Source organism: Heterocephalus glaber, unplaced genomic scaffold (genome assembly GCF_053883595.1).
Source record: "Heterocephalus glaber isolate CG9 unplaced genomic scaffold, H.glaber_assembly_v1.0 deba00001663, whole genome shotgun sequence".
Taxonomy (NCBI): Eukaryota; Metazoa; Chordata; class Mammalia; order Rodentia; family Bathyergidae; genus Heterocephalus; species Heterocephalus glaber.
Genome location: NW_028258404.1, coordinates 315,971 through 335,216, shown reverse-complemented (window position 1 = coordinate 335,216; position 19,246 = coordinate 315,971). Strand labels below are relative to the sequence as shown.

The following is a 19,246-nucleotide window of genomic DNA, read 5'->3' as shown; positions in this document are numbered from 1 at the left end:
AAAATTCTACAAGCAGTTAGAGAAAAGAAACAAATCACATATGACAGAAAGCCCATCAGAATCACAGCAGACTTCTCTCAACACAAACCCTCAAGGCAAGAAGAGTGTGGAACAATGTATTTTAAGCCCAAAAGGAAAACAACCCCCAACCCAGATTGATGTACCCTGCAAAATTATCTTTCAAAATTGATGGAGAAATAAGATACTTTCATGACAAAGAGCACCTAAGGAACTTCGTGAATATCAAACCAGCACTCCAAAAAATTTTAGACAATATCCTAGGAAAAGACAATGAGGATCACAACCCCAGGAAGCCTTGCAGAATGAATCCATCAAGCACGACAAGAAATTAAATACAAAGGGGAAAAATTCAACAAAAAGAAAAAGTCATGACAAGGATGTGTCAATACACATCAATTATAACCATCAATGTTGATGGTCTCAATTCACCAATCAAAAGAAATAGATTGGCAGAATGGGTCAAGAAGCAAAATCCAACAATATGCTGCGTACAAGAACCACACTTAATTCAAAAAGAAACTCATAGAGTGAAAATTAAAGGGTAGAATGCAATACTCCATGTGACAGGAACCTGAAAAAAAGCAGGAGTTGCTATCCTCTTTTCAGATCAAGTGAATTTCAAACCAACACTGATTAAGAGAGACAAAGACAGACACTACCTCCTTGCAAAGGGAACAATCCAAGAGGAAGAGATGACAATCATAAATATGCACGAAACACTAGTGCGCCCAAATATATAAAACAAATACTAATGGACATGAAAACTCATATAAGCACCAATACAATAGTAGTGGGGGACCATAATACCCCACTGTCACAAATAGATCAACTAGACAAAAAATGAGTAATGAAATACTAGAACTCAATCGAACTCTTGAACAAATGAACTTAACAGATGTTTACAGAGTGTTCCACCCCACAAAATCAAAATTCTTTTCAGCTGCATATGGGTCATTCTCTAAAATAGACAACATACTCGCTCATAGAACGTGTTTAAGTGAATGCAAAGGAATTGAAGTTATCCCCTATATATTATCACACCATAGTGCAGTGAAATTGAAGATCAATAGCAAAAGAAACCACAAGAATTTCATAAACACATGGAAACTGAACAATGCACTTCTGAATAACCAATGGGTCACAGAGGAAATTAAAGAAGAAATCAGATAGTTCATACAACTAAACGACAATGCCAGTACAACATATTGCAATCTATGGGACAGAATGAAAGCAGTCTTATGAGGGAATGTCATAGCAGTATATACTCACATTAGGAAAACAGAGCGAGCCCAATTACACAACCTGATGCTCAACCTCAAGCTTGTAGAAAAGGAAGAGCAGGACAAACCCAAAGCCAATAGAAGGGAGGAAATTGTAAAGATCAGGGCAGACATCAATGCAATGGAGACCAAGAGAATGACACAAAAACTCAATGAAGCCAAGAGTTGGTTCTTTGGAAGAATAAACAAAATTGACAAACCCTTAGCCAAACTTATCAAAAAAAAGGAAAAAGGCCCAAATTGATGCAATTAGGAATGAAAAGGGTGAAATTACAACAGACACAGCAGAAATCCAGAGGATCAATAATACCTGTTTGAGAACCTATATGCCAATAACATGGAAAATACAGAAGAAATGGACAGATTCCTAGATACGTGTGAATTACCAAAGTTGAACGAAGATGACCTAAAAATTCTAAATGATGCAATATCAATCAATGAAATTGAAAATGTAATTAAAAACTTACCAACTAAGGAAATGTCTGGTTCCTGGTGGCTTCACTGCAGAATTCTACAAGACATTTAGAGAGGAACTACTGCCACTACTGTTTAAACTCTTCAAGGAAATTGAAAGGGAAGCAATACTCCCAAATTCATTTCTGGAAGCAAGCATCACCTTGATCCCCAAAAGAGATCTCAATAATGAACATAGATACAAAAATCCTTAATAAGATACTGGCAAATAGAATGCAGACAATCATCAAGAAGATCATACACCCTGACCAAGTGGGATTTATCCCAGGGTTGCAGGGATGGTTCAACATACACAAATCAATAAATGTAATGCACTCTATTAATAGAACCAAGGACAAAAAACATATGAGTATTTCAATAGATGCAGAAAAAGCATTTGACAAAATCCAACATACATTTATGATAAAAACCCTACAAAAAATTGGAATAGATGGATTCCACCTCAATCTGATAAAAGCCATTTATGAAAAACCAACAGCCAGTATCATACTAAATGGTCAAAACCTGAAATCCTTCACACTAAAATCAGGAACAAGACAAGGATGTCCACTATCACCACTCCTGTTCAATATACTTTTGGAAACATCAGCCACAGCAATTAGACAAGAGAAAGAAATATAAGGAATGAAGACAGGAAAGGAAGAAGTCAAATTGTCATTATTTGCAGATGACATGATACTCTATATAGAAGACCCTAAGAACGCCACCATAAGTCTTGTAGACTTAATAACCAATTTCAGTAAAGTAGCTGGATAGAAGGTTAACACACAAAAATCAATAGCTTTTCTGTACACAAAAAACAGACTCACTGAGAAAGAAATGGGGCAATCAATTCCTTTCACAGTGGCATCCAAAAAATTGAAATATCTAGAAATCAATGTAAGAAAAGAAATCAAAGACCTCTACTTGAAAACTATTGCACTCTGAAAAAAGAGATTAAAGAGGATAGCAGAAAATGGAAAGACATCCTTTGCTCCTAGGTAGGAAGAATCAACATAGTGAAAATGGCCATACTTCCAAAACTGCTGTATAGATTCAATGCAATCCCAATTGAAATCCCAGCAGCATACTTCATGGACCTTGACAAAACAATCCAAAAATTCGTTTGGAACAAGAAGAGACCTAGAATAGCAAAAACAAAACTAAGCAATAAAGAGAAGGTAGGGGGTATTGCAATCCCCAAATTGAAACTATACTACAAAGCTACTGTGATAAAAACAGCATAGTACTGGCAAAGAAACAGACCTGAGGACCAGTGGAAGAGATTAGAAGATGCAGAAACAACTCCAGACACTCTCAGCCACCTCATCTTTGGCAAAGGAGCCAAACACACTCACTGGAGGAAAGATAGCCTCTTTCATAATTGGTGCTGAAAAAATTGGGTTTCAACTTGCCAAAGACTAAAACTAGACCTATATCTCTCACCATGCACTAAACTAAAATTGAAATGGATTAAAGATCTAAATATTGAAACAGAAATACTAAACAGGGTGGAAGAGAGGTTAGGAAGAACTCTTGAAGACACTGGTGTAGGAAAAGATTTTATGAACAAAACCTCAGTAGCCCGTGAACTAGCACAATCAACAAGTGGGATCTCTTCTTATTAAAAAGCTTCTGCACAGAAAGAGAAACTACCAACAGTGTAAAGAGACAAACCACAATGTAGGAAAAAATTTTCATCTGCTGTCCCTCAGACAAAGGTCTACTATCTAGAATCTATAAAAAACTTTAAAAAAATCAGACCTCCCAAATTTGAAGATCCAATCCAAAAATGGGCATCTGAAATGAACAGACATTTCTCAGACAAAGAAATAGAAATAGCAAATAAACATATGAAAAAATGTTCAACATCACTGGTCGTTTGAGAGATGCAAATGAAAAGAACACTGAGATTCCACCTCACCCAGAAAGAATGGCTGCTATCATGAAATCAACCAATAACAAATGCTGGTGGGGCTGTGGGGAAAGAGGAACCCTACTCCACTGCTGGTGGGAGTGTAGACTGGTGCAAGCACTGTGGAAATCAGTATGGAGATACCTCAAAGAACTAGGACTGGAAGTCCCATTTGACCCAGCTATTTCCCTGCTGGGGATCTTCCCCAAAGAATTAAAAGAATCATACCACAGTGATATATGTTCACCCATGTTCATAGCAGCACAATTCGTGTTAGCTAAAACTTGGAAACCACCCAGTCTCCCATCAACTAGAGAGTGGATAAACAAAATATGGTTTTTTAATAAAATGGAATATTGTGGGGCTGGGAATTTAGCTCAGTGGTTCCCCTACCACCTGCCTCGAAAGCACAAATTCCCAAGTTCGATCCCTGGTACCAAAAATAACATAAAATGGAGTACTACTTAGCCATAAAGAATGAGAAACTAGAGACATTCATAGCTAAATGGACACACATTGAGGCGACACTCTTAAATGGGATAAATAGGACACACATTTGTAAATACCGAATAATTTCTCTAGTGTGAGAAACTGAGAGCGTAAATAAGGACTAAAAGGTATAATAGATAATGTAAAATAGGAAGAAAGGGGACATAGGGGAAGGGGAAGTGGGAGGGATAGGGGAAAAGAAGGGAATGGAATTAATATGAGAAAAAGAAAAAATGGAAACAGAGTCTTTGTAGATACGGAGGGGTGGAGGGGTTGAAGCGAGGGCAGGCGAATGGGGAAAAAACAAGAACCAAAATGGATTATGTAAAGATGCAAATTTCAACGATGAATGTCATTATATTATATAGCTTAAATGTACCAATATAATTAATAAAAATTTTTTTAATGCAGGACAGTACTGATAAGGAAGACAGACACTTCTCAATTTGTCTGTAGAGAATAGAAAATTTTACTATGGGCATCAGGGGACACTTTTTAAAGGACTTGACTTATGGATGATTCTTGAATGAAAAAAGCATTACAGCATAAGATAAGATTGGGGTCTGAGGAAAGGAATGAGGCTTTCTACCATGAGTCCCCCAATCATAGTGTTTAAGGAAGTCAGCAGTTTTTAGTTAAAACAAATACCTAGTGATATGTATATATTGATAATTTGTTATGTGCCTCTCTGTTATTTGCACTGACATGTCATTTTGCTCACACCCAAAAGGTCAGTGAGATTAGAAACACTAAATTAATTGAACTGATATTCACACAGTTTATTTCAGGGGGACAGTCATAGCTCTTTATATAATCAGCCAGAATAAAGGGTACCATATAAAACAGAGATGTTCATCTCAGGAGCTTTCATAATCAATATTTAGGTATAAGTGGGGTCATTAAGGTGTTTGACTGGCATGAGTGGTCTGGAATTCTGGAAAATTTGAAAGTCACTTTTAAAGAATGTACAATCACTGTTAGTTTACCTTTTGGGACTTTTCTCAGGTTACTCAAGGTTAAAAGGCCTTGGTCATAATATGTTTTGCAAGGAAATGTTTGTCCCATTTATTAGCTTCAGACTGTCCTCATTTAGCAAGTGACCTCAGTTCTAAGCAACCACACTGCTCTCTCATTTTTCTCCTTATCAGAGGAAATAATAGAGGGATGTGACTGCTAGTGCTTATACCAATTAGAACATCTTTGCTCTTCAAGGTGCAGAATATACAGAGCCACCAAAAAAAATGTACACATGCTCCAGGCAAAGAAAAACAGTATGATATTTTTTCAACAGATGGTATTACCCTTGTATGGGGAACCCTAGAGGATGTTGTGTATTGCAGAAAACCCACTACACTGTCAGCCCTTAGAGAAGAAATTGAAAATGCATGTGCAGCAATCTCAATGACCAAGGTTACTCAAGCAGCAGTTCATTGTATTAATAAATGTTTGGAAGCTAATGCCCACCATTTTGAGCACCTCTTGTAATTGTAGAGGCCAAAGGTAACTGGTATTAATCTCATGATGCCTCAATAAATTTAGTATTAAAATACTTGCACAAATTTTTCTTTTTCTGAATGTGTATACATATTTTTGCCAGACTGTGTATATTTTTTGCTGATTTATGTATGGAGAAAGTTCTATGTAATGTTCTCTCATTGCTGGGCCGGTCAGTGGGAATGTTGGCCATCACTAATACTAAAAAGAGGACACAAGAGAAAACAACCTAGCTCTCAGTGTTTTCTCTTGAACAACTTTCTCTCTACCATTGAGGCCACATGCGTGGCAAGGGAGCTTTGAAGGTGGCAGGCAGAGTGTAGTGTACAGCATTGTTCCATTGGAGAAACCAGGTAAGGATTCAGATCTATGTTTCATCAGTACCTACATCTGTCTCTGCAGGGCAGTTTGGCAACTGTTCTTGTTCTTTTTTCTAACCCAAGGAAGGCAGAAATGATTTGACCTCAGCATTGCTTTCTCAGAGAAGTAAAAGCAGTATTATTGAAGAACATGAAGTAAACTCCCTTTAATCATGTAAAGCGTTTGTCATTTTTTTTCCTTATGTAACGTACTTTATAACTTTTCAAGACAGATTCTTTTGGATGACATTAATTGCATGTAAAATATATGCTTCTTATTAAAAGGTCTAAAGCCAAAATGTTTACAACACTCTGATTAAACTTGGAGGTAGTGGGTGAAGAGATAATTTGCTCCAGTAAGTTTTATATAAGGACTGCTAGTTATTAGAGGAAGGGGAACACTTTTCTTAAGCTCGATTTCATCCATAGTTTACTTGAAAAAAAACTGTCCTGAAGTTTTGAATTATTAAATTTAGAAGATTTAAAAACATTATCATATTATATGTTTCTGTGTTAAAATTTTAATATAATTCTTATAACTTATATGAACTATGTTCTTTTGATAGATTTACAGAAATGTTTCTCATTTTCTATTTCTAAAGTCTGATCGCTGAATCTCCTACACTTATGGTGGGAGAGTATTGGTTCTTTTTATGACAATGTCTGATAGGATAGTACACACCTACCTCCCTTTTGCTCTTGAGCCAAAGGCTCTTCATTTTGAATCCCAGAGATTCACATTAGAATGTGAGGTTTTCCTGTGTTAGCCAGAGCAAAAGAGCTGTCCACAAGTACCTTCTCCAACAACTAACATGATGGTAACTTCTGGTGTTCTTTTTAGGATTCACTGATAGAGCTCACTATAACAGAGGTTAAAAAGGTATTTTGCTAAATGGGAAGAGAATACATGCAGTGGAATGGTACCTCCTCTTGGCTTCTGATCCTCTCAGTCTGATTCTGTATGTGTTTTCCTGTGCTTTGGATCTGAGAAATGGCTGCTGCAGTCATAGTTATCTGTTCAATTTGGGAAGAGAAATCTCAAATTAGCACCTTTGCTCTTTGGCAAAAATATTAATTGTTCAAAAAATGTAATGATAAGCCAAGCATGATGGCACATGCCTATAATCCTAGAACTCTGAAGATGAGGCAGTAGGATAGCAATTTTGAGCCCAGCCTGAACAATTTAGTGACTTAGTGAGGGTCTATCTCAAAATAAACAATTTAAAGAAAAGGGCTAAGGAATGTAAGTCAGTGTGAAGGCTTTGAGTTCAACCTCTGGTACCACCACCACCAACAAAAAAGTAATGATAGGGCTGGGGATTTAGCTCAGTGGTTCTGGCACCTGCCTCGCAAGCACAAGGTCCTGAGTTCCATCTCCGGTACCAAAGAAAAAAAAAGTAATGATAAATCTGATGCTTTAACATATTTCTCTTAGAAAATATATATTTTACTGTTTCCAAGATTGTGTTCATTTTATAAATGGAGTTTTGCCCTTTATGCCCCATAAAGTTAATATTCTAAATATAGTAATATACAACATATCATAAGATTATATGGAGCTGAGAAGTTTCCTGTCATCTAACAATTCTCAAGCCATCATATTGTAGTGCAAAACATTACTCACATATTTATGGTGATGCTAGTATAAACAAACCTACCACACTGCCAGTCACATAAGAGTGTAGCATATATGAATATGTGCAGTACGTGATACTTGATGATAATAACTGTGTTCTTGGTGTATATATTTACTACACATTTGTTATTTTAGAGTGAACTCTTATTTAACAGAAAAGTGAAACTTCAATGAAACACTATGCCATGCTGCACCAGCACAGCTTCCTACATCTTGAATTACATCTGTTGGTTGCTTCGGTGTTCACATCCACGAATTGGGGTAGACCCTCTAGGTTTGTACACGTGCACTCTGTGAAGTTCACAGGATGATGGAATTGCCTGCCCTGGCCTGTCTCAGAACTTATCCCAATCCTTAGACAACACTGAGCTATAACTTCCTGCAAAGTACTTTCCCTCAGTTCTCCCAGTCGACTTCTTGCCCCCAGCAATTTGGTAGTGGCCTCCTATTTGCCATTATAGTCTCTTCTCTTCTCCCTAATCCTACCCTCTGGAAAGGAACTAAGACTAGGATAATTATATGATTTATCAAGATTGAAGAAGGAGTTTTAATACTCTGGGACAATAGGCATAAACTGGCATTATTTGTCCAGGAACCTGTTCCTGCTCTACACGAGAATGACACAGTAAGATCTAAGATGTATGTGGTTGATAACACATTACAAATTTAGCCTCTGTAAGTGATTTGCATTTGAATATCTAAAATCTCTAAATATAGAGAAGTTTCCTCCCCCCGCCCCCCGCCTCCTCACACTGAAGGTTGAAGCTAGGGGTTGAGTCCGGGGCCTTACATAGTAGGCAAATGCTTTACCACCTTCTATTCCTCCAGCCCCCACTAAATGTATTCTAATGGTAGATTTTCAGGAATCAGTAGGTAAGGAAACCATTAGAGTCAGGTAATGAAAATAAAAGCCCTAAAATAAAGATAGTTTAGTGCCTTACTCTGCCTAAATTTAAGGCTGGCTCTATCTACTACTTTAGTACTTGTCTCCATCTTTAAATATCTTCAAAATTAGATATATAAGCTGTACTATAAATAATAGAATGAACAAGATAATTATATAGTTTGCTTTTAGGGAGGGGAGAAATCCTACACACAAATAAATTAGTCAATTTGTAGTTTAAAATATTTGTTAATTTACTAAAGCATATACACTATCTTCAGTGATTGAACTTTCTTTTTAAAAGAACAAATGGTATCCAGCAACTACTTTCTGCTTTGCTTTGCTGTGTTTTTATCCTGAGATTTCTTCTTGTATTTCTGCATTTCAGAAGGAGATGGCAGTATTGAGCCTTGGCCCTGCCTTGGCATAACTATTTGAGGAAGCTTAAAATTCTCCATAGGGAGGTATCATTTTAGCTAAGTTCAGATCATCTCCTGGGATTTCATTTTCTACCCTTCCCCCATCCCTTTGGTATTCAGAGTGAAGAATGAGAGTGCTGTGATATATGTTATTATTAGATCTGTGATACAATAATACTATTATATTTCTTAGTCTCGTCACTTCTAAGACTTAAGGGACATAAAGACAAAAACCAAAAAACTTCTAAAACAAAATGAGGGCCAGTTCTGAAACGCAAAAGTATGTTTACGATGTGCTTGTTTTCCTAAGGCTTTGACAGGAAGAATTAACTTTACAATTCCAGCACAAAAACACTTTACTGAGCCGCATCTTATAGTAAATAAACTGTTCTCAGGGAACAAGTCTCCCAGAGGCCCCCCACTCCTTTTACGGCAATAGGCTACTACTAAGAAAATGACTTTTTCCAGGGCTGATGCTCTGAAAAAAAAAGTTTAGATAATGAGAAGAATTATTTACTCAGTTTTCATTCACATTCACTGGTTTGCCTGCATTCTAAATTTCAAAAGGATGATTCATGTACTCTTTACCTCTATGCTGAAAAATAAAATGAGGAACAGTGCTCTTTGTCATTATTAAAAGTAATTAAACAGTACATTTTTAAGGCTGTAAGCTATGGGAAAAATAGAATACTACCATGTAAAGTTGTAGTAAGTTGTTTTTAAAAAGTATAAGCCAAGATTACCAAACTAAGCTGCCATGTCAAAGAATCTGAATCTGCAGTTGGAATGGCACCCAATTCTACAAGTTATGTTTTGAAAAGCTGTGCTGCTATGCTTAAAATACATAAAAGAAATATTTTAACACTTGAGATTATGTGGTTATCTTTGAAATCTGGGCAACTAAATTACATACAGACAGATGTGTAATTGTTTAGTTTGATTATCAGAGATAGTGGGATTTTCTTCTGTACCTTCACTTTTATATGTTTAAAATTATTGTTGAAATGCTATGTGGTGAATAATTTATGGATTGAACAAAGCCAGCAAGCCTATTTGGTTTCCATTATAAGTGAAGGACCCAACAACAACATCTTCATTTCATATTGTTCTGATAAATTTAATGACTATTATTATTATTATTATTATTTTTTTTACCGAAAGGAAATTTCTTCTCAGCTGGTCTCTTTCACTGTAGGTTTTAATCGCAAACTTTGAAAATGAGAACATAGCTATTATTTTTTATTAAAAGGGTATGTTCTGGTTAGTTTGGAAAAGTCTGACTAGTCAGGGCTTCCAATATCATGTCCAAGAATTTAAAATGTAATCCTGAAATTAGAGAAAGTAACATATGCTTTTTGGTACCAGTGTATCTAACGTGTTGTAAAATGCATGCAAAGCAAATGTACAGGCATTGTAGAATACTTCTTATTACTCTCAAAACTCCAAGTAAGAGTAGGCTAATTAAAATCAGCTATACTGGGTGGCACATAGGTGTGGACATTCAGTACTGAGCTCATCCTGAGAGAGACAGGTAGGAGTGATAAGATGTTGTATGTGTGTTGTGCACCATGTTAATTGAAGCATGGTGTTTTACATATAACCTGTAACTTCCTTAATGTTTGCTTACTGATTTATGTTTTATGACTACCCTTGCTCAATAGTATTTAGCTTTTTAAAGAAAGCTTCTTTTTAAAAAACTTTTTTGAATTTTCTTATCTTTCATATTGTTCCCTGCACAAGTTCTATTTTACATAAAATATCTAATATTCATTTCTATAAATATTATTTTATAACCAGCATTATTTATATTTGAATTTTAAGTGTATTTTTTAAATAGAAGAAAACTTGAAATCTTTAAATACCTTAACTGAAGAGCTAAATAATACAATTATAGTATCTGAAGCATTCATTGGTTTTTAGCTCAATTAAAATGCTTTAGACTTCTATAGAAGAAATCTTATACTAGTGTAGACTGAAGAGATTCATTAAGTCTGATGTTTCAGTCATGCTTTAGTTATTTCACCAGTTGTAAATATCTTTGAGGCTGAATGCTATTATCAACAGAATCTCTTAATTTTTTTCCTCAACAACTTGAATAGGCATATATCAAAATCAAATACACTTTCCTAACCTTAGGTGGATTTCTAGGAGGAAGAGCCACTGTTAGGAACATGCATTTGTTAGTGTTTCTGCATAAAGTAAATAAACCCTATGGAGAGCTGTTTGGGATTATGCCATAAACCCAGGTTTCTCTTTTTTTTCTATCAGTTTTTCTTTTGTCTTTCATGTAGGGACAGGCCTCAGGTACTTTCACTGCTGATGTGTGATTGTTATAGAAAACAATTTCCACTTGATGTGTATTCATTAAAAAAGCTCGTCGGGCTCTTCTACAAACTAGTGGTGGAGAGGAGAACCGACAAAGGGCCTGTCCTGTTTGTAATACTCTGTAGCATTGATTCTTGGCAAACTTCAGTGAGACCTGGGCTTCATTATGCTATGTAAAGAACCACCTTTTTTAGCCAGGCTTGTCAGGATATAGGCCCAGGAAAAAGACGCCAGAGAGTCTAAGACATTTGGTCTTAAAGACGCTCTCCTTGATCAAGTGGTCAGGACACATGGATAAGCCAAAGACTTGATGATATCCTGGTATCTAGCCATCCCACATTTGGAGCAAGATGTTATTCTGGATAGCAGCATCACTATTTCAGTCTCTTTGGAGCCAGAACAATTGCTACCTTCAGCTGAAGTGCCTGTTGTGTCCAGCTATGCACCTGAGAGGATACTCATGGCATAATTTTACCTCAGTGTTTTCAGAACACCATAGAAACTGGATTTGTAAACAAGGAGAAAGAATCAAAATTTATCTTATTTTTGAAAAATAAGAATGAAAAATGATACCCCCAATGAAATGACATTCTTTTTAAGTTGACCCACATTTCCTCACAGTATTTCTTATTATATACTGCTAATTAGAATGAAACTCTTTGATGTATTGATAATATGAAATTAAACAGATTGTTTATTCACTCTTAAAAATAACATGTTTTATTAGAACAACCTCAGAGGCCCATTAAAAATGATTTAAATATTTTACAGCAATAAATAATAAAGTCTAGTAAAATTGGATTTTTTTTAACCTTCGAAGATTCTAATATACTTGGTCTATTTAAAAAACAAACACATTTAATTGTTTCCATCACTTAAATATATCTAGTGAGTTCAGTTTTTAGTTGCTGTACAAATAAATTGGTCCTAGTTGCATTACTTTCTTTCTAACATCATTTCAAATTAGGGCTTAATGTGGTTTGAACATTTTGCCAGAGTAGTCATCCTACTTTTGTCTGAGGGTGGTTGATTACATCTATCTTTTCCAGCTTACCAGTGAGAATGTATTTAGAAATGCAAACCCAACCCTGAGTCCATTTGTCATCACACGTTGATTGTAGCTCTATGTTTTATTATGGTACATAGGAGGAAAAGCAAACAAAACTCTGAAGAAAAATGGAAAGTCAGGACATGCTCTACATTTTTGTCACATCTCCATGTTTAACCTATTTTTCTCTAATTTTTAATGCTTAAATACCTGGATTATTAAATATATATAAAATACCTTTTAATATTGAACTCAAAATAGCTTTCAAATATCTTAGTAGCAAATATAGAAGATGAATGAGATATACTGAATTAAAGAAGTTTAGCATTATTATTTCAAAGTCTAAATTTTAATAATTATATATAGTACTCTCCAAATAACTAGAGAAAAAAGCCTGAGGAAAAAGAAAGCAATCTCAATGATAAAATAAAATATAGCTTTTGCTTTGTGATATGTCCAGCTTGTGTAAATAGTCTTTCTAATGCACCTTATCACCCTCTATTTTATTGTCACAAGGAATGGAATTAATGAGTAAAGAGGCTAGAAATATTTAGTATTTAATTTCCATCCATCCTGCTAAACAGAAAAGCAATATAGAAATATTTGTGTGATAACAGAAATGATATATTTTTAAAGTCCATGCTATAGGAAACTAGCAGACAGCTATAGCTAGAATGTAACTATAGTGAATCATTTCAGCCTCCTGCTGAAATTATTTTCGGACTTTTGAAATCTGACCTACCTGAAATGTCCATGGAAACCCTCAGAATCACTTTACGAAGCTTTCTTAGTGTGACCTGACACTCTCAGAACTGAGCTAGAGTTAAGACTCCATGGGGATTTTAACCCTCCGTAACATAGAAGCAGAAGCATTTAATGAATGTTGTCGCTTTGCATCTATTTTTTTATTTGTATTTTTTCACTCATTAATAAATGAGAAAAAATGTATGTTCACTAGGTATAATCTAAGCCTTGTACCAGGGGCCCTAAAATACAGTAACTCCAAAAAGGAAGAAGGCACATAAAAGTTTCTACTCTAATACCAAGGGGTCCACATTACTGTACTTCTAATTTTCTCTGCCTTCCCTAGAATATGATCCCCATCTGTGTAGTAAAAGGTGAATTATCACCACTAGGTCCTCATTCCAGCCTGAGCTTCATAGGGGAAAGAAAGCAGCTTCTATAGGATGAATATGACCTGAAATAGCTTATATTACTTCCTTTCATATCCCACTGCCTGGGACTGTGTGATATGATTATGCTGAACTGGAAAAGACTCTAGAAAATATAGTTGGAGGATAGGCACTTTTTTTTCCAGTTAAAAGAGGTAATGAGGAGAGTATTCTTTTACTAAAAGGAAGAAAGAGAAGGACCACTGGAGGATAATTCGTGGTTTCTGCCAAAGCACTCTAGTTAAAATTTCTGATTTTCCTTCTTTCCTTTCCCTTTTTCTCTTTCTCCCTCTTTCTTTCTCTTTTTTGCCTAGAATTATGAACAAGAGTAAATACACAGAAACGGTCTCTAAGCAATAATTTGGCTCTCCTTAGATGAGAGTGAATTGGTATGGATAAGAATATGACATTTATTACAGTAAATTTATTCTAATTCATTCTGTTATTTGACTCTTAGGCTTATTAAGCCAGAAGTGAATGACAGCAAAACAGGGCTCCAGTAGCTATAATGTAAAACTGCTGGGAGAGAGCCATTAGTTCCTGAACCTTATCTTCCTCTTAAACCTTAAACTCTTTTTTCCTGTGAACCTCATCTTCCTCTTAAACTCTTTTCCTGAGCTTCAGACAGCTCAGTATTGGCCTTTGAGAACTAATATCAGCATTATTTATTCTTTTTATCATCCACCTGGAATTACAGAAGTGGCTTTAGAGATTCTAAAGCTTAGTGATTTGTAGTGTGGATTGGAGGGGGAAAGGGGGCAGATAGGAAGTTGAGATTGGTGATGCCTTGGTTTCTTGCCCTCTATTCAACCAGAGCAGTCTCTTTATCAGTTTCACAGGTTGGGCTCATTTGCAGATTTTGTTGGAAAAAAATTTTATCTCAGTAAAAGTTTAAAGGCCTTCAGTTGAATCTAATTCCCTTATTTTATATGAAACCAATAAGGTTCAGAGAGGAGTTGTAATTTTTCAAGTATTTTAAAAGAACTCAAGTCTTTTTATTCTTGGGCTAGATTATATTCCCTCTGTACTGTGCATTACCTTCTCCACAACAACATTCTTCTATGAGTGATTTGTTGTTGCTGTTGTTCAAAAATTTAATTTTTTTCTCTTTGAAAATATATAGAGAAGTTTGGCATAAAATAAGAGACCAGACAAAGACTTCCAATAGTCTGTGATCTCTATGAAACCAAGTAACTTGTAAGATACACACTGGTTTAAGCAAATGGTTCCTCCATTGTGAATATTATATTTTCATTCATTGATAAACAGTTGGCAGGGAGTGAAAGATTTTCATTCCAATATATTCAAATGACAAAGATTGAGCACAGTATGGTAGAGTCTCTTACATAATTGAGTCACTGTGATGGGAAGGGTGTGTGGATGAAGTTGCCCCTGGCTTAGTACAAAGAGAGGGTGTCCTGGAGAAAAGTGAGGTTAGAAGTGCCCTCATCATTCTCCCTCCTGTGTTCTTCAATCCCAGCAGGTGGTGTCTTCATTGTATATTTAATATGATTTGTGTCTGTGTGTGCTATGTTTTTGCATTTGAGAAATCAAAGACAATGAGGATACTTTCATGCTTGAAAGGTCCTGAGTATTCCTTATTTCAAGTGGATGTGCCTAAGTCTCCAGGATGGCATGATATTCACCTGTTCTCTGTAAGCCAATTAGGTAATTTTGGTTTATGTGGAAGTTGCCTTCATCTTGCTTTTTAGTATATATGAAATAAATGCCTTAGGGACTACTTTTTTGGCTAAGTAATGCCTTCGCAAACCAATGTAACCTCTTAACATAAAACATAAGTAATAGAAGTTCAGGGGAAATGAGCTGTTTGATTCTCTAGGGCATGATTAGAAAGTCTGAAGTAGTATTCACAAACTATTGTTTTACAGAAATTATACATTTTTCACAAGTGTGAAAGTGTTTTTCATAGAAAGCAGGTCAATTTTAAGTCAGAAGCTCTGGTTCTTGGAATGCTATGATGTTATAAAGAATAGCCATAAAATAGTATAGTAATTCTGTAATATTTTACTTTCATTATGTATATTTAGGCTGTTACTCAGTTTTGACATGCAATGGGAGTAATTTCACTGGCAAATATTACTCATTAAATGTTTTCTTTTTTCATTTTCCTTCGTCAAGACCTCGGGTTATCTACAGAGAAGAATAGACAACCATATGACAGTTTTGCAGTATAAAAAAGAAAGCTGCAAAGGACCAAAGATATAAATAATTTCTCCCATTATTTCCCTTTCTCAGTTGCCTCAGAAACCAAGACAAATTTCAGGTCTATTAAAATCTTGCTTGCTTCTGGACAGTAAATGAGAAGGACAGGTAAAGCTAGCTTCAAGTAGGTTTTCTAACGACATGGCACTATTCATTTTCCCAAGCACTCTATAACAAGTAAATGTACAAAGATATTTCAGAATGCCAAAATTCCATTAATATATCTTGGTTTTCTATTTCATTTTCATGACTAACAGATCAAATTTCACTGCAGCAAGAAATTAGGGCAGTGCTACAAATATGGCATTTTGTGTTTTATATACCAAAAAGCATTTCCTTCCCTTCTTGTTTTCTTTCCCTCCTTTCAACTTCTCTCCAGTCTCTCTCCTCCCTTCCTACCTTCCTTCCTTCCTTCTTTTTTTCCATCCTTCCTGAGGTCCTTCCATTCTTTTTCTTGTTTTGCCAGGGATTTACTGATTAATTAAAGCAAGATTCATTGTTATGTGATCATCATCTTCTTTCCAGAAAAGCAATATAGAAAAATTCACACCATCATAGTCTTTATTGTTGTCTCACTCTGCAGCATTTATTAAGCTCTCTCATTCACTGGTTATATTGCCACACTGTCTACAAAACTCTGAGTTTCAGAGGCTCAACTAATTGAAACTTCTTAGGTTATAGGGAAGTGAACCATGACCTAAACTCTGCTTTTGCATAGTGGGACAAATATAAGAAAAAATGAACACACAATATATTTACTTTTCTTACCTTAGTTTCAATCACAAATATGACTACATTTAGTAAGGTGATAAATTAAGGAAGAGTAAAGGAAGTGAAGATTGTAATGAAATTGCTATTATGTTAAGAAATTTAAAATGTAGGGGAGTTAGTGGTTGCAAATTAGGGAACAGAAACTTGAAAACAAAGATACAAAAAGGTAAAAAAATATAATACCGTTATCCACTTTAGACGTTATTTTTTTCTCCTACTTTTGTTAATCTTCAGACTGAAAACCCGAAACACAAAGAGATACACACACACACACACACACACACACACACACACACACACAAATACACTCCTAGATAGGGTTTGCATCCTTTAGTTCTCACCATGTAAATGATTTTTTTTCTAAGTTGCAACTTATTACTGTGGTAGCAAGGTCTCATTGTACTTTTTCCTTTCCAAAATGAATCTGCAGTTTTTCTTTCAGATGAATAACTTATCAGTACTAGCCCTTTAAACTGTATTGAAAATAGCAAAACAGTTTATTCTTTTTATTTTGCTCATTTTTCTTGCTTAAGTGGAAATAATGAGTCAACCATAAAATGGATGTTATTTAATGAAATTAGCTAAACTTCCTTTACAAGTTTCTTGACATAGTTTCTGGTTCAGTAATAATGGTTAATAGTGACTTAATGATTTGTTTGTACTCTATTCTGACACCAAGGTTTCTATCATTAAACATTTGCTTTGGAAGAATAAAAAAGGGATTATGTACTAATGAGCAGTAAGTCCATTATTGAGTATAAGGCAGCCACCTTTGTGCACTTCACATGATGGAGCTCAGTAGTTACAAAAGTTCCTTATATAACCACCGCCATTTGCTGCTCTTCAAAATACCTTACATTTACATTTTCATACATAATATCACAATAATACTATATTAGAAAAAAGAGCAAGCATTAATATTCTACTTTACATATGGGGAAATGATGGGCAAAAGTGCTCCAGATTCTTTCCCATGATAGAACAGGGCTTTTCTAATAGATTGGCCGAGTAATTTATTGCAAAACCTTGGAGACTATTGAGAATGACGATGGATAGTTTACCAACTACACTGTGACAACAGGCATAAACTGGAGCTGTCCCAGGGAAACTGAGACCAGTTGTCTTTCACCAGGACCCACCACTGATTCTCACATATTTCCACTTCCTAGTGGTTCTCATACTTCCCCAGTGTTCTTGCCAAGTATACAGATTTATGTATAATAATTACAGGAGAGGGAATGACTGGCCTTGGAACATTCATATTTTTAGCTGTGAATTGAATGAGCATCTTTGAAAATGCTTATGGATCATAGTAGTTACCTGACAGAAGCTGTCTCTCTCTGTCTCTGTCTCTGTCTCTCTGTCTCTCTCTGTCTCTCTCACACACACATGCACTCTCACATGCAACCATCTTATTATCTGTCTCTCTCTCTTGAGTTAACTCTTAGTGAGAGAGGGAGGGAGAGGGAGAGAGAGTGAGAGCACATATACATTGAAAATTTAATGTGCTGTGTTTTCAAGGGCTGTGCTAATGGGTAAGTGACTCTCTTCATAATTTAATCACCTTCTCAAAGCTTCACAGACCTCTTAAAACTATCACATTGGGAACTGGGAATTAATATGTGAATTTTGGGGAAGAATTCAGATCATAGCATTCACAAAGCAAGTATTAATTTTGATAAAAATGTTTTCTAACTACAAAATGATTTTCTTGAAAATCTTAAATATACATATACCTGTTCAATAAAATAGCTTACATATTATTGTTCTGATTTGATAGCAGAATCAAACTACTTCTGAACTCTTCTTGGTGTCCTTTATTGAAGTAGAGAGACATTTGTCACTGGGTGTTAATCTGTTGCCTTGTATGATGGCCTGCACTGACTGCAGTGAGTGGGTCATGATAGGTAGAAAGTCAGAGATGATCTTTCACTCTGAATATCCCTTTCTTTCCCCGTGAGCTATATGTCAACCTTTTAAGTTTGCAGAACTAGAAGATTTGGAGTCAGGGTCAGTTCTAGCTTGCCTTGTAAAAGATGTGTGCAGGTGATACATACCTTGAGAGCACAGCAAGTGCTTGGTAAATGTTGTATGGCTGAATGAGTGACAGAATGGCAGATACTTCTCCAATGCACTTACACTTTTTCACATCATCTTTCCAGATAGCAGAATGCAGCCATTGCTATGATTCAAATGCTCAATGGATAGTAACAAATTTATATCCTCCAAATAATAATTCATTGCTGTTTTAGTAAATCAAATTTAATCATCAACATGTGAATTATAATTTTGTCCTTAGATCATATCTTGTTACAATTCAGAAGTAGTTGGAGTTTGAGGTCAGATATGGGATAGGACATTTTATTTTATTTTTTTTTTTATTTTGGGGGGGGATGGGACATTTTAGAAATGACAATCTGTTCCAAAGTTTGGGATTTGGGGGTACTGTAGTTAGATTACCATGAAGATCCTGGTTGGCTGTCTAGAGAGTGAGGAAAGATGGATTGAGATTTAGGGAAAGAGAGAAAGAAAAACATAGGCCAAAAAAGAACATGAATCTTGGAAATTTTTAAATACCAGCTCTGTGTCCTGTGAGCTTCCTGATGTTGGGCAGGTGACTCAATTCCAAGCATTACTTTCTTCATTTCCTAATGTAGGAAAATGATACTTGCTTGTAGAAAGAGTTAAAGGCACATTTATATAGAGCTTCAAACATGGCATTTGTTCCTTGATGACTATTTGTACTCTGAAACTAAAA

At 35.5% G+C, this 19,246-nt stretch overlaps 1 protein-coding gene across 10 annotated transcripts in view; it reads left to right on the top strand.

The window, feature by feature from the left end:
- The window catches only part of LOC147822299 (uncharacterized), a 390,614-nt gene that overhangs the window by 56,561 nt on the left and 314,807 nt on the right, over window positions 1-19,246 (top strand). Inside the window, exon 2 of one of the 10 annotated variants that reach the window (XM_087197285.1) lies at window positions 1-19,246. This exon is cut by the window's left edge and continues 54,418 nt beyond it. The exons of the other annotated variants lie outside the window; for them this stretch is intronic. The gene's annotated coding sequence lies outside the window, so the exon portion shown is untranslated. 10 annotated transcript variants of the gene reach the window in all.